The sequence below is a fragment of the Dendropsophus ebraccatus genome, chromosome 5 (genome assembly GCF_027789765.1).
Source record: "Dendropsophus ebraccatus isolate aDenEbr1 chromosome 5, aDenEbr1.pat, whole genome shotgun sequence".
Taxonomy (NCBI): domain Eukaryota; kingdom Metazoa; phylum Chordata; class Amphibia; order Anura; family Hylidae; genus Dendropsophus; species Dendropsophus ebraccatus.
In genome coordinates this window covers 29528000-29544640 of record NC_091458.1, presented here as the reverse complement: position 1 = coordinate 29544640, position 16641 = coordinate 29528000, and the positions used below count along the sequence as shown (strand labels likewise).

The 16641-nt window shown below is 45.2% G+C and overlaps 1 protein-coding gene and 1 long non-coding RNA gene across 3 annotated transcripts in view; one reads left to right on the top strand and one right to left on the bottom strand.

The window, feature by feature from the left end:
* The window catches only part of GUCY1A2 (guanylate cyclase 1 soluble subunit alpha 2), a 135578-nt gene that overhangs the window by 61773 nt on the left and 57164 nt on the right, over window positions 1-16641 (top strand). The window lies entirely within an intron of this gene.
* The window catches only part of LOC138792386 (uncharacterized), a 48724-nt gene that overhangs the window by 19097 nt on the left and 12986 nt on the right, over window positions 1-16641 (bottom strand). For both annotated transcript variants that reach the window (XR_011363137.1, XR_011363138.1), the window contains exon 2: window positions 10935-11044. This is a non-coding gene — a long non-coding RNA (uncharacterized lncRNA). The remainder of the gene's footprint in view (window positions 1-10934; window positions 11045-16641) is intronic.

Genomic DNA, 16641 nt, shown 5'->3' with positions numbered 1-16641 from the left:
TGTCAGAAGTCGGGGGTCTTCTTATACGCAGGGTATGGTCGCCCCATACGGTGGGGGGGCTCAAAAATATCCCGCATCCCCACCGTTTGGGGCAACCATTTATAAAAAAAAAAACAGTTAACTCACCTGGGCCCGTTCCCGGCCTCGGCACCTCTTCTTCTCCGCTCCCGTTCCCAGGGCAGCAGCTTGATTGTGGCTCGGGCTTATAATTCCTATATTCCCACACTCTGGGATGTGTACTGCAGATCTGTTTGGTTGTTTATAATGATGTTGTTAATTATATAATGAGTGATGGCCCCCGCTCAATTACCTCTCCTAATCACATCTCGCTGTAATATCTGTATACTTAAAAACATTATTAATGATAGTTCAAAGCACAAAAAAACTCCTCCTCCTCTACAATTATAATTTATTGCTGATACTTGGTGTTAAAAAGCTCTTATTTCTCAAGCCCCGCTATGATGATGACTCTAATGCTCTATAGCTCCAATGTAAATTTTGGCGGTGGATACTAAATCGGGGTCAATCATGCCAAACCCCTTGACGGACATGTTTTATATCAATTGTTAGGATTAGAGAGGAGCGAAGAGTGGTGCAAAGTTAGGGCACAGATACTCTAGGCCACAACCGTTTGGCACAGGGCTGCAAGTTTAAAAGTAGTTTTTTAGGACAATAACTGCATCACCTGCCAAACGGACCCCAGGACAGATCTTGGATTAAAAGCAGCTATCCGAAGGTACAAGTGGTTTGGGGGCACAGATTGTGGGTACAGAGTCGCTTTAATACCCATAAAAAAAAAACAACAATAAAAAAAGGTATGCTCACCTGTCTGTGCTCCCCTGGTGTCCTCCTCCAGGTGTCAGGTGTCCCCTGCTGATTGTAGCAACCTGCCCAGCCAATCACTGACTGAGACAGGATAGCGCTGCAGCCACTGATTGGCCGAGCAGGCATTTGGCAGCTGCAGTGGACATCAGAGACTGGAGAAGATGGACACCGGGGAAGCACGGACAAGTAAGTACTGATAAGCAAACTTTGTGAACCTCACTAAAGCAGCTAATTGGCTGCAATTATTTAGCTTTTTTTTTCGTGCAGTTTGTTTAAAGTTCAGTTCGGACCCAAAGTTTTCTTCGAAATTTTTTAAATCAATGGAACCAAACTTTTGAAAAGATTGCTCATTTCTAGTTAGGGTCAAAGACAGTCCTATCATGGTAACCCCAGTCCTAATGCCTTATCTGGGCCTATGTGTATCACTAGAGAAGGATCCCCAAATCATGATCTATCTCTAAGGTTAAGCACGTACCCGAAGTTACCGATAGAGATGAGTGAATGGATTGTAAACATATAATAAAAATAACAAAATAAAAATAACACGTGACATTTTAGTGGACAGTTTTGGCATACAGTATGTGTTGTGCGGCACACATCAGACTTTGTACTAGTCATTGTCCTTCTCTTGCCTCTTGACCAATTATTTCCTCCTATCTGGGTCACTCAGTCTCTATACATTATTGTTATTAGTCATGTACCACGCTGAGCCAATTTCAGCTACGGTTCTTTATTTTCCCAAATCTTTTTACTAAACCTGCGAGAGATAATTGTACCGTGGCTGATAGTAATACACAGTCTGCAGGACATAATACCGGGAGTGTCTATGTCTGCAGTACGATGGACAGTATGCAACCAGGATCCATGTGAGGTGACATAATGGGCTAATCTTTTCCCTTAGAAACTCGGGAATCAGTTCTTCAATGGGAGAAGTCGAGCTGATACAGCATCTGATGATGTACTGTATGCTGCAATTGTTTCCTGTATGGTATAGTATACGGATGGAGAACCTCCAGCTGTTGCAAAACCATATTTCTTATAGCCTTTGGCTGTCCAGGCATTATGGGAAATATGTTTTTGCAACAGCTGGAGGGTTGAAGGTTCCCCATCTCTGCTCTAGTGCCACCTGTAGTTAGTTACTCTATGAGTCAATGTCTGATCATCATTAGCCAAAACAGACAAGCAATATCACAGCCATGTTGTTTCATGGCTCCCTGCAGAATCAGACATTGACTTGAAGGGAAGCTACACTGGAGAGACCGTTTTCTCCCTTTTGGAGTAATGTAAATTTTGAAAGGGGGGAACATCATAAGGCACAACTACTTACTTCTCCCCATACCCATGAACCACTGTGCCAGAAGGCCCGGGACCTGCCGATAATGTCGCAACTCGGGGAAAAATGCCCAACCTGGCTGATGGATGCCAATCAGTAACTGCAGCAGCCTCCTACCCCAGTCACTGACTGGCTGAGCAGGGCCTCCATGAACTGGGTCGTGACGTGGTAGAAGGGACAGCTGGAGAGTGCCGGCGGGTGCCCCTTGATCGTGCGTTCACACGTACAGGATCTGCAGCAGATTTAATGGCCCAGAATTGATTTGCTTTGAATCTGCAGCTTCATATCTGCTGCAGATCCTGTACGTGTGAACGCACCCTGAGCGGGATGCGGTGCAGAGTGGGCATGGGGAGCGGTAAATATAAGTTCTTTATTACGTTCCCCCCACCCCCTGCCTGAAGTGAATATTTGTTGCCCCGCTTTAAAAAATTTAAAAAAATAAAAAATCAAGTTACACAAATTTATAAATTTATTCTGCTTATGTCATGTCAATTCTAAGAGCGGAGTTCTGTGCAGGCGCGCAAACCCTCTTGGAGAGAGGCTGTTTGACACTGAGACAGGCGATATTCCGCCAATTTTGCTCCGTGTGAACAGCCCTAAAGCTTTGCAGCAGGTGTCATAATGATGCATCCATAGATACACTTCCATCAAGGTCATCCAAGGAGGGGATGGATGACAGGAAGGGGGATATACAAGGAGGGGATGGATGACGGGAAGGGGGATATACAAGGAGGGGATGGATGACGGGAAGGGGGGTATACAAGGAGGGGATGGATGATGGGAAGGGGGATATACAAGGAGGGGATGGATGACGGGAAGGGGGGTATACAAGGAGGGGATGGATGACGGGAAGGGGGATATACAAGGAGGGGATGGATGACGGGAAGGGGGGTATACAAGGAGGGGATGGATGACGGGAAGGGGGATATACAAGGAGGGGATGGATGATGGGAAGGGGGAGGGATGAGCATAGGTTCTATACATATAATTTAAAGTTATTTTGTTCTAAGAACTTATGTAAGCCTGTTCTGAAGCCCTCCACTGTTTTTGCTGTGACCAGATCCTGGGCCGTCTGTTCCACAGATTCACTGTACTCATGGCATAGAAGACTTGTCACCTCCGGAGATTGAACCTTTTTTTTTCTCCGGGTGGACGCAGTGCCCCCTTGTCTTTTGAAGGGATTTTGACTAGGGGGCACTGCGTCCACCTGGAGAAGAAAAGGTTCAATCTCCGGAGGCGACAAGTCTTCTATGCCATGAGAACAGTGAATCTGTGGAACAGACAGCCCAGGATCTGGTCAAAGCAAAGACAGATACCCATCATCCATCCCACTTCCAATCCCCCCTCCTTGGTTGAACTTGATAGACATTTTTTTCAATCATACAATCCATGATGCTAAGAGTTCAGTGATTCTGATCCGTAGCATATCTTCCGTATTTACAGACCGTGTGCGGAAAGTGTGAATGCCCCCTAAGCCTTTACCTGTGTGCTCTACCTCCCCTCAGCTATAGATGCCCCTTGGGGTGCTTATCTCCGATATCCCTTAAAGTGCCTACAACTAACGTGCCCAGATCTCCTGCCATAAGATCTGCTACTAATCGACACTGGGTCACTGGTGCAAATGACCCCATTGCAGTCCCAACAAAAGCCATAGACATAGTTACATACCGTTATATGTCTGGCCAGCCAGTTACTGGTGTGGTACTAGCCACAGATGCCGCTTATATTACCAATCTACATTCCAGCCATTGTATGTTCCCGGAGTTGCTAAAAAATAACTTCCGACCCCATTAGCTCCACAACAACCCTCATTGGTGACCTAGTAGATTGGTGACAGTATCGATAAATCTGCGGCTACATCATGTGACTTGCAGAGTGAAGAGGACGATGATGGCGGCTTCATACAGAAATGTCACATTCTGACTTTCAGTTTACCCATTTTTGCATTCATCGCATGTAATTTAAAGTCCTGGCTTTAATCTAATGCAAATGTGATATTTCCTCATTATCCGATGCTATTTTGCCTTTTTTGGGGAAGTCTCGCTGCGTCTGGTTATTCAAAGAGATATTTTCGTCTTTATGTTTTATTCATTGTTGTATTTTTTACAGAATAGTCTTTTGTTACAGCAAATAATGTATCCAGTAACAGGCCTGCAGACGTCTACGGTGTGTCTCCGAGTATAAGGCAGAGTCTTATGTTATTTCTCTCTGAAAATAGGGCTAGGGCTGGTTTTCAGTGTAGGGCTTATTTTCATAGAAACACAGTATGCTCCTACACTGTAGCCCTTCTCTATATGGTAGTGAGCCGCCATATTGTATGTCCCCAGTTGTTAGGCTTCTGTACTATAATTTCCCCTGTAGTTAGGCCTCCATACTATATACATCCCCCTCTGTAGTTGTTCCCCTGTACTTTATACATCCCTCCTCTGCAGGTAGTCTCCATACTGTATACCTTTCTCCCCCTCTGTAAGTGTTCTCCCATACTGTATGCTTCCCCACCTCTGCAGGAAGGCACGCCATACTGTATACCTTTCTCCCCCTCTCTAAATGTTCCCCCATACTGTATGCATTCCCACCTCTGCAGTAAGGCCCCCATACTGTATACTTCCCTCTCCCCTCTGTAGTTGTTCCCCCATACTGTATACTTCCCTCTCCCCTCTGCAGTAAGGCACCTGATACTGTATACCTCTCTCCCCCCTCTGTTAATGTTCCCCCATACTGTATGCATCCCCACCTCTGCAGGAAGGCACGCCATACTGTATACCTTTCTCCCCCTCTCTAAATGTTCCCCCATACTGTATGCATTCCCACCTCTGCAGTAAGGCCCCCATACTGTATACTTCCCTCTCCCCTCTGTAGTTGTTCCCCCATACTGTATACTTCCCTCTCCCCTCTGCAGTAAGGCACCTGATACTGTATACCTCTCTCCCCCCTCTGTTAATGTTCCCCCATACTGTATGCATCCCCACCTCTGCAGTAAGGTCCCCCACATTTTTTGCCTAAATACCCCTTTAAATCATTTAGTCACCTAAACATTTCAATTGTAGTTCAGTGCCAAAGCCCTCTTGGGCACCCTGGTCTCCCCAGTTTACTAGCGGTAAGTTTGGCACACAACCCCTGCAGCCAGTCATTGGCCTTGTGCCATACTTCTGCCATCTTGGCTCCCATTGCTGAGTATAGATGTTATTTGTATGACGTGACCACAGAGGCCATTGTTGGGCTACAATGGACATGTGTCAACTGCTAAGTAATAGACACTGGGGCTGGATCACCATGGGGTAAAGATTTATTTAATTTTACGACATTTGACCTACTTTCTAAATTTTTTCCAGAAGAAGAACATCTCATTTAACCCAATATCAAAAGTTGGACCATCAATTTAAAGCAAATGTACTATCAGGTACATTCGCTTTAAGTGTTGCTTATGAAAAAAAGTGCAGGACAATCACAAATAAATATAATTGTATTCTTTATTTAGGTAATTTTAATTTAAAATACATACAAAATGAATGAAAAAATGAAAAAAGGTTGGGTGAGTAGGTGTGTGGGACTTGTTGCAATACACGCATCCTCCTAGTTTGTATTTGTATATACTTTCTGGTGATTTCACCTATGTGTGTTGCTCATTGAGCAACTGCAGCTTTAAATAGGTTTTTTACTGTTTACACTTTATCTTTTGCTGCTATTTACTACTGTTTATATTATTCAATACCCAGTGTAGGGTGCCTGTATTGCCACAGTTACTTTAGTCTTCATTAATTCTCATGCATGTGCAATATATGACCTCATAAAACATTTTTCTATGTCCCCTCACCAATTTATGTATTTGGTTCTGTTTCATTCCCCTTACCTTTTTTCATTTTTTCATTCATTTTGTATGTATTTTAAATTAAAATTACCTAAATAAAGAATACAATTATATTTATTTGTGATTGTCCTGCACTTTTTTTGATCCCCTGTGGATCTTTGTTTTGGTGTAATATATATTTCTATGTGCGTTCAGGACTGAACTATTTGGGCATTTTTTGTTTGAATAAGTGTTGCTTATGACTAGAATGGCGCCAGTGCGGGGAAGTCGGTGCCGCAGTCCTTCCATGCATAGCACCGGTCTATTACCGAGCACCGCCCGGGCTAAAGTACTGTAGATGGGCCGGCCTGCCCCAAGTGGGAGATAACCCCCTCCCCTCTATGACGCGTCACAGAAAGGAGGGAGTCTCGTCACACTGGGGGCGGGCCGTCCCGTCTCCAGTGCTTCAGCCTGGGCCGGTGCTCGGTAATAAACCGAAAACCGGGTACATTCGCTTTAAATAAGGGTTTCCTACAGTTAAAGCGACTCTGTACCCACAATCTGACCCCCCCAAACCGCTTGTACCTTCGGATAGCTGCTTTTAATCCAAGACCTGTCCTGGGGTCCGTTCGGTAAGTGATGCAGTTATTGTCCTAACAAACAACTTTTAAACTTGCAGCCCCGTGCCCAACGGGCATGGCCTAGATTGTGTATGCATTATGCTGGCACAACCTCTCTGTCCCCACCCTTCTCATCATTAGGAATGCTCCAGGCAGATTGTCTCCTATTCCTCACCTGTGTCAGCCCGGCACATGGGCTGGATCGTTAAGGCACCTGTGAAATGTTCAGACAGAAGAAAATGTTTCAGTGGCATTTCTAATGATGAAGAAGGTGGGTAGGAGGGACGAAGGGGTGGTGCAAAGTTAGGGCACAGACACTCCCGTTAGGCATGGGGCTGCCAGTTCAAAAGTTGTTTTTTATGACAATAACTGCATCACCTGCCGAACGGACTCCAGGACAGATCTTGGATTAAAAGCAGCTATCCGAGGGTACAAGTGGTTTGGGGGGTCAGATTGTGGGTACAGAGTCGCTTTAATGACTAGAAATTCGAGTGTTACTCAGGTATGTTTGAGTTTGACTATTCAGCATTTGATTACCAGTGGCTGAAGAAGTTGGATGCAGCCCTAGGGAGTCCTGGAAAGCATGGATACAGCCATAGGCTCTGGACAGGACCAGCCTTCTGTTAGCAGCTGGAAGTAGTCCAGGTCTCCGTAATGACTGTGTACTGGACTGAGTACGAGCGTGCCTGACATCTATTGCATTAAAGTCTGAAAAATCTTCTAATTGAATATTCCCCTTCCCGGACTTCAGCCAATGTCCTGTAAAGTGTATTTAGTATTCATATAGAGCGCAGACAATTACATTGTTAGGACATCTCCTAAATGACATTATACAGAGGAGAGAGCTGTTGAACATATTGAGAATCTCCGCTCCATTTATTATTAAACTTGTATTGAGCCGCTCACGGTTATCGTAATTGGCAGGAGAACAGCGGCAAAAAAGCTTCTGAAATGTCAGGTTTCTGGCTCTGACCTTTCTAAATATTAAGGTAAATATTTGCGCTCGGCGCCTGCAAATAAATTTTTTGGGAATATAAATCTCAATGTCAGACATGTTGTCGGATTTGGGCGGGGAGGTTGTAGAGGTCATGCTTACAATTATTAGTTTTCTTGTTATAAAGAAATCCCTCTAAGGAAGCCTTCACATGGGACGGATTTGTTGTGGATTTTCGGACCAAGGATTTGCATGCAGAAAATCACCAGGGTTTTGTAGTACTAAGAGTGGATGGAGGAATGTAATGCATATGCTGTAAGGCAGGGATGGGGAGCCGTCGGCCCTCCAGCTCTTGCAGGACTACAATTGCCATCACTGTGGATCTGCATTGTGTGAATATGCCCTAATTTAGCCCAGAATTTCCAGTAGTCCATTCCACTTTAATGCTACGTTTACACGGAATGATTATCGGGCGAATTTGCGCAATAATGATCAAATTCGAACGATAATCGTACGTGTAAACGCGGCGACGATCAAACGACGAACGAGAAATCGTTCATTTTGATCTTTCAACATGTTATCAAATCGGCGTTCGTCGTTCGCAAAAAATTCGCCGATCGTTCCGCGTAAACAGTCCTCGCGCGATAGTCCAGCCGTCTGGCCCCCCGCTCGCAGCCCGGCCCCCCGCTCATCCGCAGCCCCCTGCGCCGGCTCGATCGCCACCCCCCCCCAGCCGCCGCCGGTCCAATCGCGCCCCTCCGCCACCGCCACTACGATTGCCCTCGCCGCTCCGGCCCAGAGCATACGTTACCTGCTCCGCGTAGCAGGTCTTCGAAATCCCCGACTCCCCTCTTCAGTGCATTGATTGGCTGAAGAGGGGAGTCGGGAATTTCAAACGGCTCTTTAGCCAATCAGTACTCCTCTTCAGCAGTGATTGGCTGAAGAGGAGCCGTTTGAAATTCCCGACTCCCCTCTTCAGCCAATCAAAGCACGGCAGCACTGATTGGCTGAAGAGGAGCCGTTTGAAATTCCCGACTCCCCTCTTCAGCCAATCAAAGCACGGCAGCACTGATTGGCTGAAGAGGAGCCGTTTGAAATTCCCGGCTCACCTCTTCAGCCAATCAATGCACTGAAGAGGGGAGTCGGGGATTTCGAAGACCCACTTCACGGAGCAGGTAACGTATGCTCGTGGCCGGGGCGGTGGGGGTGAGGATCAGAGCGGCGGCGGGGGTGGCGATCAGGGCGGCGGCGGGGGTGCCGATCGGGGTGGCGCAGGGCGGGGGGCCGGTCTGCGAGTGGGGGGGGGGGGGGCGGGCTGCAGGCGCGCGATCGCAAAATGATCGCATAACGATTTTTCCGTACGATATATCGTACCGTCTATACGCTGATCGTTATAAAAAAAAAAATCGTTACTCTGACATCGTTAATTGTACGATCGGGCCAATTATCGCTCCGTGTAAACTTAGCATAAGGCTTTGGTTTCATACATTCCATTGCTTCTATGGAAACACCATACAACCCTGATTGTTGTCCCGCTGCGCGGCTTCGGTCAAATCTGGCGCGCACTCACATCCGCCTCTGCTGTGACTCCTCTTCTCTGTCCTCTGATTATATGCCGGAACTCACGCGGTTCAATGCATTCTCTATGGAAGCGTGTGACTTCCGGCATTTAATTACAAGACAGAAAAGGAGTCACTGAAGAAGCTGAAGTGAGCGCGCACCATATTTGAACGGCACCACGGGACTCGAATGAAGCTGTTGTGAGTATACGTGCCAGCGCTTACCGGGGGGGCAATAATAATAATTTTTAGTGAACTGCTTCTTTAATGCCACAGACATCGATATGTTAAAAAGCATATGGTAAGCAGGGGTATGTTACAGGTTTTGCACTGGCTTCTACCTGTGGGCTATGCATTATTTAATACGGTAGACACGAAGGGTACGTGCACACGACGAAAAACACGTTGCGTATTCCAGAGCTCACACCTGCTCATGGACTCTGGCGGCCGCACGCGTCTCCTCCCGTGTCATAGATTTAATTCTATGGAGGTTCATTCTTTGGACGGAAGGTAGAATCCGGCCATGCATAGAATGGAGTCTATGAAACGGGCAGAGACACGTGCGGCTGCCAGAGTCTGCGAGCAAGGTGCGAGCTGCGGTACCGCGACGTGTTTTCCGTTGCGACTCTGTAGTGTGCACGTACCCTTAGAGAGCTATAGTGATCAATGTGTCTTCTCCATCTTTCTTTCATGTAAGGAATAATAAATGAGCCACATGTCCTTTTACCGTGTTTGCGTCTATATGTATGTGATTTGCGATTTAATGGAAATTTTTTTGTTAAGTTCTTTCTCTGAACCATCAATGCTGTGTCCGGATGGCGGTGAACACTTGTCCAACAAAATTCTTGGATGTGCATAAAAAAAAAAAAAAATTATAATGACAACAGGCTAGTGTGTTGTAGCTCTCAGTAAATCCCAAGGAAAATCCATTTCTTGGCGACGCACATTTACAATTCAATAGAATTTTAAATCAGCCGAGATGAATGAGTCTTGTGCACATCTGATTTATAGGGACAGTTTAATATGAGCCGTACCGGAGCTTAAAAAAATACATTAGGCATTGATATGGTACAAATGTTTTCTCTCCTGTGAGCGCCGTAAATCATTTAGATCTGTTTTATGTGTGCACACCAATAGGCGTATCTATAATAGCCCCGCAGTCTTCTAATGGAAAGTCTCATACTGTAGCCACCTTAGGGACTGAGGTATACCGTCACCGCAGAACGAAGCTTATCTAATCAGTGCTTCTCAAGAAGTACACCACTCACGTCTCTGCGAACCCAGGAGGATTTGCTAATCGCCAACTGTGTTCATTGTGCAGTGTTTAGTGGCCAAAATTCTTAAAGTGGTATTCCGGTGAATAAAAATTAGGTGGCAGAAGTAAGGGGTGACACGGACATCAATGGCTGTGTTGGGAACTGCAGGGCTGCTCAAACCTTGGCACTATTGCTAGTGCTGCTGTATGCAGATATTGAGCTTCCCCTGATAGTAGCATTAGAATAGACATTATATTTGGGGAAGATGCCTGTCACTACCAGTGTAGCAGAGCTAGTGGGGATGGCTGTCAGTCATCATTGGCTTTGATACCCTATGCTGCAGCTGCAGGACACTGCTTCCCTAAGTCTAATGTCTTTTCTAGTGATAATATTCATTAGAATAGATCTTACAAGAGGCTCAGTATTGCTAATACTGCATGAAGCAGCACAAGCAATATGGACTTGAGCAGCCCTGCAGTTCCTGATGCAGCAATTTGCAGCAGAGGGGCCGTGTCGCTCTTTATGGCTGTCAATGTAGAAACAAATACCCCACAATACCCCTTTGAAGGAGTGAACATTTTACTTAGGGTAGTAGGAGAAATGAAAACACACATACTCACCTACAGTGCCAGCAATGCCTTACCGGGGTCATTTCACCAATCCTTGTCCCGGTGCTCTGAGCTTCCTGTTCTCTATCCCAATACATAGAAAGGTATGCGGTAGGCTCCACCTAGTGGTTAGGAAGGCAAACGTTTTTTTTCTTAATATTATTAAGGGTTTGGCCATATTATAGTAAAATTTTTAGTGCACAGTATAAGTAAGTGTATTTACATTACTTACTGACAGCAGCTTCCTGTGTACCTCATAGAGCTAATATCAGACTCCCCTCCTCCAGGCTGGGCTTTCCTCCTGTAAGGTGAGTCTGTCCATAAGATGGCTGACATGGAGGAGCATGTGACCATGCCCCGCCTCCAGTGTCCTCCATAGGCATATACAGGCTCAGTGGTGGATACTGTGGGGGTAGGGCATGGTCATATTCTCCTCCATATCAGCCATCTTATGGAGAGACTCACAACAGAGCAGCACATTCTGGATAAGGGGAGTCTGATTTTAGCTCTATGTGGTACACAAGGTGCTGCTGTCAGTAAGTAATGTGAATATACTTACTTATACTACACACAAAACAGTTTTACTATAAAGTGATCAGCCCCCTTAAAGGGGTATTCCACTCAAACATAACTTTTCATATGTTGCTGCCCATGGTGAGACTAACAATTCTTTCCATACTTGTTATTATCTATTCAGTCTCCTTCCCCCAGTTCTGAACTGCTGCTTTTTGCTAAATAAAAAAAAATCTTTGTGAGCTTCTCTCTCAGCGGCTCATGTAAACAAGTCCCTGCTTAGTTTTACCTGCAAAATTATAGCATCTTTGTAATTCTGGGGGAGTTAATCTGAGGTCAAGTTGCTAATAAACTCACTGTAATTAATTACAAAGTTGCAGGTAGGGACTTGTTTGTATCAGTTTATTTGGAAGGGAGGGGGGAGGAGGGGGAGACAGAGAGAAAAGCTCACACACCGATTTTTGTGTCTTCAGCAGAAAGCAGCAGCTGAGAACCGGGGGAAGAAGACTGAATTGATAGTAATATGGAATGAATTATTAGTCACGCCATGGGCAGCAGCATATGAAAAGTTATGTTTGAGCGAAATACTCCTTTAATCTATGTTTTTGACCTCTGATTCAAAAATTTAAAACTCTCTGACTGCTAGAAATATATATTAGCACATGGATCAGCACAGAGTATTTTAGATTGAACATGTGTCGTAAGCTGTCCATATACGATAGCTTTATGTCAATGGATCTAGTTGAAATCTGTCGGATTAACTAAAAATCCAATGTGTATGGATTCCACCCCATTGTGCCCCGTGACAGAAACCGGGAGAAGTAAGGATCAGGCATGTTAGCCTTCAACATGGCTGATCATTGTGCTGGGAAATAAGCTTCGGCTTGCAGAGACAAGTGTGCATTTTTATAAGGCGGCTGAAGGAGATGGCTGTCAGCTGAATTTTTGACATTTTCCACTGGGATATTGGCTGAAAATCTTTTTTGTAATTGGGTTTTATTGAGTATTTTCAAGCATTTGCAGCTTTTATATATCACAATACATGGAAAGCTGCGGAACACCGTTTATTCAGATTCATCATAGGACTGAGCCACAACTGTGTTCTTGAGCTCTAAAGCTTTGGCTGTCCAGGCAAGATGGGAATTGTAGTTTTGCAACAGCTGGAGGGCCAAAGATTCCCCATCCCCACTTTAGAGAATGAGCACATCCAGCTTAATACTCAAGATAGTATCCAATCATTTTCTGTGGATCATTCTTCATTTCTTTTCCATTTTACCTTCATTTGATATTCAGAACTACCAGGGTAAGGCTGTGTTTACACAGAGAGATTTATCTGACAGATATTTGAAGCCAAAGCCAGGAACAGACTATAAACAGAGTACAGGTCATAAAGAAAAGACTGAGATTTCTCCTCTCCTCAAATCCATTCCTGGCTTTGGCTTTCAAAATCTGTTAGATAAATCTCTCTGTGTAAACGTACCATAAGACACTAAAATATTTAGGGTGTGGGTCCTAACAGCCCTTAGGTAGGAGAAAGAGGGAGGAGGAAGATCACTCAGGAAGAGCAAAGAGGGAGACATAGACTGGTGAAAAATGATGTCTACAAGATAAATTAGGGCTGGAAATAGTGCTGCTCCTCATGCACACACACAACAGTTTATGTGGTATCCCACCACGGGTGTTGCTATTGGTTACACCCTTCACAAAAGCCTGTATTTATTGTAAGTAAGTGGTGATGTAGTAGTGATAAAGTTTTGCCACTAGATGTCGCTATTGTTGCTGCACAGCTGAAGTGGGGAAAGGGTTATTGTTTACTTATGTGTCACATGCATCTGTGAACCTATGGGAGTATTTTCTTCTGTCCTATCATCTCTTACTTTACTTCTTCTTTATGCACTCTTCACCCATTCACAGCACACCTTACAGGGAGCTGTAGATAGGAAATCACGTGGGTAGAGGAAGTGTAGGGGCTTTTGGTCACTAAACTCTCAAGAGCTAGCACCCACCTAACAGTTTCTCTTCAAGCAACCTTACTAAGCACTATGCAGTGTTAAACCCCTCACAGGAGAGGTCACGTCAGATTATCTCAACCCACGCCGTGGACTAGGAGAGTCACAGTGCAGGACAGTATCCACAAAACGCAAAAAGCTAGGAACTGATCCGGATAGAGCAAAGTTCCTAGAAGCCTATGAGCTCTATCTCGCAGCGTGGGTGTCAGGAGGAAACCCTCAGCATTCTGCTCATCCCAGGTAACAGGAGCTGGGGCTTGTGACACCCTCTAGGAAGGGTCCCTCGACATTGGTACGGCAACAGGTGGTTCATTCTGACCAAGGTCGATGCACGGGCACAAGTATTCTCTCTCAAGTATTTTTATCTCTCTAACTCATCCTCCAACATCCCGGCAGAGCACATTACTACTTGGATCGGGACTCTCACAACATCCTCTCTGCTTCTCTGATTCTTATACATATCTCTCAACATGCAGCCCAGTCATCACGACTGTACTCCTCGCTATACTCCTATTACAGATCTGGATCCAGTATAATCAAGTGCGTTGTCAAGTGTAACGTATCCTGTCAAGGCACAGCTGTATGTTCTGCTGCACACAAGTACTTTCAGAGTAAACAAGAGATTATTTATGGTAAAGAGAGTCTGATTCTTCGCCCCGCACCATCACAGTATATACACACGCCTTTGGACATTTCCCCTTTCTGTGGGTGGCAGTGCCAATAGTCCAGGAGGGTCACTCCGGCCCACCGTGATAACAGCCCAGGGACCCCTCAGCAGCCTGGCAGGTCACTGACCACAGGGGAACAAGGTGTATCCGGCCCTCCAAAATAAAAAGCAGGTGTGCCAGCATACCTGTGTGCCCAACCGACACTGGCGTCACGACACAACACCCTAGGGTCCGGATACATCTCGGCCAACCACCACGGGAATGGCGTCACACTCTACCATTTGGCAAGTGACCGGCCGTTTCTTCCGCCATAGCACCACGGGGGCGCACCACACTTATCCTGAAACAAAGGGTACACTTTACGGCTTTGTTCACACTATGTAAAAACAATGGCCGTATTCCATAACCACTCCCTTTGTTGTGCAAATAACGGACGGTGTTTCACAATTAACGGCTGTTGTTTTCCCATGAAATACGGCCTTTGTTTTTACATAGTGTGAACATAGCCTAAGGCATGTATGCCAGATTGTATGCCATACAATGGACTTATGTTTAAATTAGAGTATGAAACCCTAGGTTTAAAGGGGTTGTCCAGGATGAAGCAATCGATAACCTATCCACAGTTGATCATGGGGGGGGCGATACCTGCCTCTCCTGAGGATCAGCTGTTCAGGGGTCGCATTACAGTGAGAACGGAGCAGGAAGCAGTTGGCTCCATTCCCTTTGTAGTGGCAGAGCTGGTGTATTGCAGCCTCGGCTCCTATTCACTTCAATAGGAGCTAAGGCTGAAGTACCTTGGAGCCGCCACTACAAAGGGAATGGACAGCTGGGTTTAGGCAATAAACAGCTGATCGGCCAGGGAGCCAGGTGTTGGCTTATTGCCTGTCAATTATTGATAGCCTTTCCTGTGAATAGACTATTAATTGTTTTATTCTAAAAAACAGTTTAAGTAAATCTTCCCCTTCGTCTCTATTGATATGAGCTCATTAATTTACAAAGAAGTGGATAGATTTTGAATTTTCAAAAAAAAGTGAAGTTAAATTTGTATAAATCACTTTAGGTGAAGGTATGCCTGGTCTGCGTAATAAAGAAATACTCACCCTCTCCCTGCTACTGTCTGTAGTAAAGCCCCAACTGGAGTTTTTGTCTGTGGTGCTCATATACTCTCTTTATGTCCGACTGATGACATCAGTAAGTGCTAAATGGTCACATGAGTGCTGCAGAAGATGACACAAGTCTGAGCAGAGCCACAGCAGGAGCGGGAAGTGTGTGAGTATTTTACTACGACTTTGCCATTATAGGAGCAGGAACAACTGTCAAAATGACAGGCGTCCCTGCATCTCTACAGTAAACAGTGATGCACATCGCTGCTTACTGTTCTTTGAGCAGAAAGAGGTTAAAAGGAACGTCACAGAAACCACATACCGAACAGGGACCCCTGTCATTTTGACAGCAGTCCCTGTACCTCTACAGTAAACAGCAATGTACTACAATATGTATTTACTTACCCCATAGCGGTAAGTTGCTATGTTATAAATAACATCGGTACTTTGACTTTTAGGCTATGTTCACACTGCGTATGAATCCGTCCGTAGTGCGAACCGCGAATATACACACGTAGTTTTGAGGTTGATGCGTTCGCTTGAAAGTATACGATATACGGCCGCACAGTGCACACTATGTATGAACTTACGACCGGATCGTATACGGCGCCGTAAAAAATGAACAAGACCATTGTTTGAGGACGGAAATGTTGAAACTCACGGCCGTGGATTTCCATGCGGTCCCGTACGAAGTACTTATTTCAGCCAAATTGAACTTGATTTTTCGATCCAAAAGGTTCTGTGTGTTTTATTGGGCTGGGCGAAGATTTCCAAGTAAATGACCTGTTTCAGATCGCTTCGAAACAAGCTAGGAAGCATTACTGTACTACGGGCGTATGTTCGCGGTGCGTACGCATCCGGCGCCATGTCGATTTTTCCCACACCCGTAGTTTCAGCCGCACATGTACGGCAGCGTAACAACTGCGGACGGAATCGTACGCAGTGTGAACATAGCCTTAAGTTGTATTTGTGTATCTATTGAATAGTCCTGATGTCTATAGTGCACGTATTATAGAAAATCCATTCATACACTTAAAATAGTGATATGAAAGCTATAACCTGCACTTATTGATCCCTAGTCTATTCCAGCCATGTAATGGAAATTGATTGCTGTAGCCAGCTTGGGAGTTGATGGGACCAGACCGCACGTATGTCATGACAGAGATTTACTTAAACATAGGGATAAGCCGTGTCCCGGCCGTTGCCCAGGGTAGGCCATAATTATGTGTAAAGCAGAGTCTCCACGTTTGTATTCATGACCCAACACACCGTTCTTATTCAATTATTTCTTGTGTTTGTCCAACTGTAATAATAGGTTGTCATGCCGAGACATTGTGCAGACATTAATCTCTGGGATGATGCCAGACATTAAGTGTTGTCACAGGCCCAAGGTTTGAGGTGTTGATACGGTGGGGTCACATGGGGT